The sequence below is a fragment of the Alligator sinensis genome, unplaced genomic scaffold (genome assembly GCF_000455745.1).
Source record: "Alligator sinensis unplaced genomic scaffold, ASM45574v1 scaffold254_1, whole genome shotgun sequence".
Taxonomy (NCBI): domain Eukaryota; kingdom Metazoa; phylum Chordata; order Crocodylia; family Alligatoridae; genus Alligator; species Alligator sinensis.
This window is the reverse complement of record NW_005841953.1, coordinates 1,405,901-1,412,072: the sequence shown is the minus strand read 5'-3', so window position 1 is coordinate 1,412,072 and position 6,172 is coordinate 1,405,901. Positions and strand designations below refer to the sequence as shown.

At 38.7% G+C, this 6,172-nt stretch overlaps 1 long non-coding RNA gene across 1 annotated transcript in view; it reads left to right on the top strand.

Annotated features, from left to right (window-relative positions):
• Positions 1–4: 4 nt before the first annotated feature.
• LOC112549749 overlaps positions 5–6,172 on the top strand; it is a 168,197-nt gene continuing 162,029 nt past the window's right edge. The window contains exon 1 of the long non-coding RNA XR_003093253.1: positions 5–87. This is a non-coding gene — a long non-coding RNA (uncharacterized LOC112549749). The remainder of the gene's footprint in view (positions 88–6,172) is intronic.

The window sequence follows — 6,172 nt, the reverse complement described above, 5'->3', positions numbered from 1 at the left end:
AAGAGTGGATTTTAATGGCTTTCTGTCATTTCTGAGGAGCTTGGCAGTTACTAGGGAACTTCTAATAGAGCCACAAGCTACAAATAGGTACATTTTAATTATGTATTATATCATATATGCAGCACTCATGTAGGACTTTCCCCTACAGCCTAGTCCTGGTGTTCAATGGTGGCCAAGAAATGGCTCAACTGATTCTGGGTTATTCTCTACTGGAGAAAAACTGAGTTGGGGGAAGCAGGAGGACAAGAGTGGCACTGGGGAAAAGGAATTGGGAGCCCCTGTGGAAAGTTGGAGAAGAAGCTGGGGCAAAAGTAGAGAGAGAAGGTGAGGGTCAGGTAAAGAATACCGGCCTAATGGGATATAAGTTTGTGGGTAACTCAGCAGCCAAAGTCAGTAAGTCCTGGCAGCCACTATGTTAACTATTGTCTTAATAGCTGGGTCCTGGCACTGGGTTGCATGCTGCACAGACCCAGTATTGGCAGCTGTGGGACTCTGGACCCTGGCAGCTGCAGGGTGATGCTGGAACCCAGAGTTTACAGTTGCTGAGGCTGAGAGTCCTCAGCAGTTACAGGACTCCCAACTGGGCAAGGTGCACCCCTGTGGCTTAGAGCCCTATCAGCTGACAGGGCTCCCAGCCCCAAGGGAACCTCTGATACATATGCAAATTAAAGCTTGATAGCAACCAGCTATAAAATTAGTACACATTTTTTAGGTCTAACTTGATTCTTGGTTAGAGCTTTTTATGGTGTGATAGGATTTTTGCATATGTAGCTGGTCTCAAGGTAATTGGGCAATTAACCAGTTATTGGTTGATTGCATGGTACCTGTAACGTGTAGAGGGTGCCACAGAAGCAGCAATGGTATCAAGAAGGTTTACTTCCATAGTGCTTCCTCAACAGCCCTAACAAAAACAGAATGGAGAACAGTCTTTTATATGGTCATATATATATGTTATTTCCTAAAATGTCATTTCATAGAATACAGAGGGTGATGAAATTGTGCTAAAACCAAAATTCCTTGCTTGGAAGACAAAATCCTCTCACAGAAATGAAGGTGGGTTTGTTCAAGATGTGACAGAACATAATGAAGTTAAATAGGAATCCAAATTAAGGAAAATTCCGATAATGGTATTTTGTTCTAACTGTTGGCATATATTGAGTGACACTGGGTAATTCTTTTACAATGAATAATGGATAATTTTGTCAAGCATACTGTAACTTTATGCAAATTAATCAAATCTAGCTGCAGAACAAACTTTGCTATTCCCTTTTGTATGTTGAAATAGCTAAATGTTAGATGAAGAGAGAAGGGCATGGGGCAGTCAGGGTTCCTGAGCTGATTCCCAGCTTTGCCTTTAAGAGAGTGTCTATATACAGAAATACCATGTTGCTTTTATTTAGTTAAATCAGTGCAACTTTGTGTATGGATTGTAGGACAGGCTGCTCTATCTGTGTCTCCTGAGAAATATTATTTTAGACTATCTGAATTTGTCTTTATTAAACCAAAAGAAACAAGAAGAATGTGTCCCCAAAAGGCTACAGATGAAGGCTGTAATTCAGAATGTATGAAGAATTTCAGTAGTAAATGTACCATGAAAGTGCAAGCTTACTATGCCTATTCTTTCTTATTCACAGTATGGGAACTCATTTTGCATGGATGTCATTCCAAGCATTAAGAATGGATCCAGCCACAAACTGTGATAATTAAATCCTTCCCCACCCTATTTTGTTGACTTACATATTTGACTGACCATACAAGTAAGTTTTGCCAAAAATGAAAAAATAGTCCTGTCTGTGCATTCAGTAGTTAACTAAACCAGGCTAACTTTTAGTACTAAGAAGCAATTTAGGAATGTTTACATGTGGAGTGAGGGCATAGTAGAGATGCACCTTAGAGACTAACTGTATCAGAGATGCATAGGCTTTTGTGAGCAAGAGTTTACTTCATCAGGTGCTGTGAAAGGATTTGCAGGGAGCAGGCTATCAGAGATAGTGATTTAAATACAAAAGACAGGAAAAGGAGGGAGGGAAGCGTTATATCTTGTTCCTACAGGAGCGTGAAGACAGATAGGACTCTTATCTAGAATGTCTCAAACTGTACTCTATAAATGAAAGCCTATGGTAACATGTGCTGAAGGTTTTACGTTTTTGAACTCGCACACAGGGGCTCATTACGTGTGCCTGGATCTGCATAGTGTGCAAGGGAGAGAGAAAGAATACTTAGGAAAGTAAAGTCTACTTGAGTCTAGAGTTGCTTCGGATGCTAAACTTCCCTAGAAGAAGCAGGATTCTGACCTGCCTTCACTGTCTCCACTAAATAAGCAAATGGAGCTTGTCAAGGTTTACATAGCAGCTGAACTCTTCCTAGGCTCTTGGACCTATGATGCCTCCATAAAAATCTTGTGCAGTGCTTCCCAGAGAGTCATCATTGGAACTGAACTGAAATGATTTAATAGCTTCTGCTACTGCATTGTTAATCATGTAGTTCTATTATTTATTTAGTTTTGTTCTTCAATATTGGGATTTTGTAACTTTGAGAAGAACAGGAAGGAAAGAAAGTCCTTTTTGAAGGAGAAGCTAAAAGGAGATATTTCAAGAGAAAGAGAGAGAGCCAGGAAGCTGAGAATTAGACCAGTTGCACAGTCTGGTGAATAAAACTGCGTGTGTTTGTGTGGAAGAAGATGTGTGACCTCTCTGTGATATTCTGGGTAGGGAAAAAACACAGACAACAAAAAGTATCATCCACTGGCTTCTTCAGATTCATCTTATGTAGAGTTAAATTACACCTGGTCCTGCGCAGGTTAGCTGGAAAGAACAGAAGGCATTGGGGAAGGTATTTGCCTTCTTTGCAAACCCCAATAGCTATATGGAGGTGGCCATATTTGAATTAACAGTGCTCTCAGATTCAGGAAGAGAAAAGTTTGGCCAGTAATGCTGGCTTTTCTGAACAGTTCAAGGAAGAGGTTGTAGTTATACTATCTTTGTTACTTAGTGTCTAGAGAATGGCTAAAGAGAGGAGCTTGGGGGCTGTCTGAGAAACTAAACCCAGTGTTATCTTTATGTTCTTCAGGAAATAGCTAAATAAAAGTGATGCCTATCTTGTTCCTCAGGAATATTACACTTTACCTATCAGATGGTGCTAGAAAAGCTAGGCTGCAGGGAATGCAGACTTCCCTTTGAAATGGTGCAGCAAGCGCTATGTCTCCCATGCCATTCTGGCATTATCCCATTAGAGGCCCCATGGTCTCTCCATGTGCTTCAGAGAGTTATGCTCAAGCAGTGCAACTAATCCCACTGCCCAGCATGATTCTACCTCTTAATAGTCATGATTAATCCCTGATTGTGCTATGTGCACACACAGTGGCTCAATGCAATGTTTAAGGATATTTTTCCCAACCCTGAATTCCTAGGCTATGCACAAGCATTGGATTTGATATGGAAGCAGTCCAGCTGGGGCCTAATGGGAGCCTTAATGAGGTCCAGGTTCTCAGCACTTTGAGAGGAGAACCCCTCAAAATAGGGTTCCCCTTTTAAAGGAGTAATGCTTTACACTCTGAGCTCATTACAGCTTAGTCCAAGTTTAGTCACTGTAAATAGGTCTGAGAAGAGGGGCAGCGGGACATTATTTCACTAATAATGGGTTATGTAAACATGAGCTATGCAATGCACTCCTGTGCAAGTCCAAAACTCAGAAGAAATAATCACTATAAATGAGCACAAATCACAGTGAGATATGTTCTTTAGATTTCTTCACAAGTTATTGTGGATGCACTTTGGCTTTGCACTATCCCATCATAAAAGAATATTGAAAGTATTTTATTACAGTTCCTGCTTTCTGACATTTTATTGCTTTAAAAAATAGATAATGAATTCTGGCTCTTTTGACTGAAGGTGTAAAGCGATGTCCAATGTGAGGTCTTTTGCATCACTTGTGGCCTTTTGCCCAGTCCATCTGTCTTCTGGTGTCATTCCTAAACCACAGAAGGATATTATTTATAATATTTAAGCCAATATTTGCCAGTAAATCTATACTTTTCCCAACGAACTGTTAGTGGAAAATCTTGGTTTTAAATAATCATGATTTTACACCTTTATAGTAAAAATGGGAAAGAAAAGAGAAGTATGAAAGGCTGTACAGTTTGCTGAAGAACACATGAAATGGAGTCTAAAGGGAAATAAATGTCTTGTTCCTTTAGCTGAATCAGTTTGGGAGAACTGTAGGGAACTGAACCAGGAACAAAAACTAGGCAGTGCTCTCTTCCCTTTTTCAGCAAATGGTATATTCCCCCATTAAAAAAAAAGTAGCAGCTAATACTCAAGAAGGTTTAGTTACTTACAGATATTTCACAATGTGAAATAAATTATCTTTATAATGTGCCAAATGTGGCCAGTGGAAGACAGGAAAAAAATGCTCATGAAAATATTATCCTTTTTTTTTCCCCATTGAACATCAGCATTTCAGTAACAAATATTTCATCAAACTTTCAAGTTTTTTTTTGAGCATCTGGTCAAAGTCGGAATGAATTTTTATGATATTTCAGCCCTTTTCCCATTGAAATTTTAAAATGTTTTGCAACTTTCTCTCAGCTGTAATGTCAAGTTATTTAATATAGGCTGTGAAAACAAATATCAAACCATAATATTGTTCAAGTTCAATTTTGTGCTGCTTTCTGCAAGAGTACCACTCTAAACTCCAAGCAGGGGTGGATGCAAGGGGATGCACTGGTGCATTTGCACCCCACTTTGATTCCAAAGTTTAAAACCAACTGCCTGACAGTGGCAGCAGCATTTCTAGTCAGGCAGTGCTGAGGGCGTCAATTGACTTCTCGGCGCATTATAATCTACCGGATTCCTTCTAAACTCTCTATTCCACAGATGTTACTGACCCTCTCTTCTTTTTAATGGTCTCGATGTTCCACCAGTCAAGCTTTCCTTTGTTCTGCAGTTCTGCTGTCTGTTAGCTGCTCCTGGTTAGAAGCTCCTATTTCACAGCCATGCAGATTGTTTTAACTCAAGGAAATAATATTTGTTTTGCTTCAATGTTAACCTGAATAATACAGGCCTAGGCTCCTAGCATATTAATAAAGCTTTTAGTTAGTTTGTTTTTTTTTAACTGGAGAAAAAGATGTGTTGTGTTTATACGTGATAATGCACCTCACCATCTGCAACCCCCTTTCCAAAATTTTAGATCCACCCATGACTCCAATCCAGGCTGGAGTCCAAAACAGAAAAAGACACTATATTGAGTGAAGTCTTAGGCCCATCAAAGTCGATGGGAATTTTGCTCTTGATGTGAATGAGGCCAGGAATTCACCTAGTGCCTAAAACAGTTCTTTCACAACTATATACATTGCTGTGTTCTTAACTTGTGTGAGAGATTATATAATTTCTGTTTTTCAGCACGCATTTCAGTACTGAGTGAAAGTGGTCTCGATTATATTTGAAATGCATTATGGTTTCCTGTAGAACCCAAGAAGTTATATGCATTACGTGCATATATTATTATAACTGGCATTTTAGGATAATTTCCTTAAACTACTATTTCTTAAAACTTTGTGGGGAAAATTTCTTGTAATTTTTATTAATGTTCAAACTCTATATAATTAACTGAACCCATTTCTCCAGCTACATAAATGATGGGAGAACAAATAAGGAGGCTAATCAAAAAAGTTGGGAACTTAACCTTCTTGTTCTTCAAGCCTCATGCTAACCAGTTTTTTTATTATTCTTCTAGCAGTTTTCCATTTTATTCTTTTTCAGGTTATATTATTACTGAACAAAACTAGGAAGTACAGAATTGTCACAACTTAAAGTATGTTGTGGAGGGGTAAAGGGGGAGATGGAAAGGAGGAAGGGGCTTGGGGGGGCACTAATCAACTCTTTCAAACCTTTAAAAAAAGAAACAGGATTGGTTTGAATTTTAGGTGCAGTTTTGTTCTGTTCTTATTTTATCCAAACTAGTACATCCTTCTCTATTCAGCCCATCATCTCCTGATGAATAATACATGGATAAATATTGCTACCTAGATTCTTTATGAATATAAAAGTAGTTTATAATCCCCCAGTAAAGTTTTATTAATAGTACAATTTAACCCTCGTGGTTTGAGTCATAATTAATAGTTACTGTATATCTATGAAACATAAAATGAAAAAGGGAGGCAGGAGACAGAAAA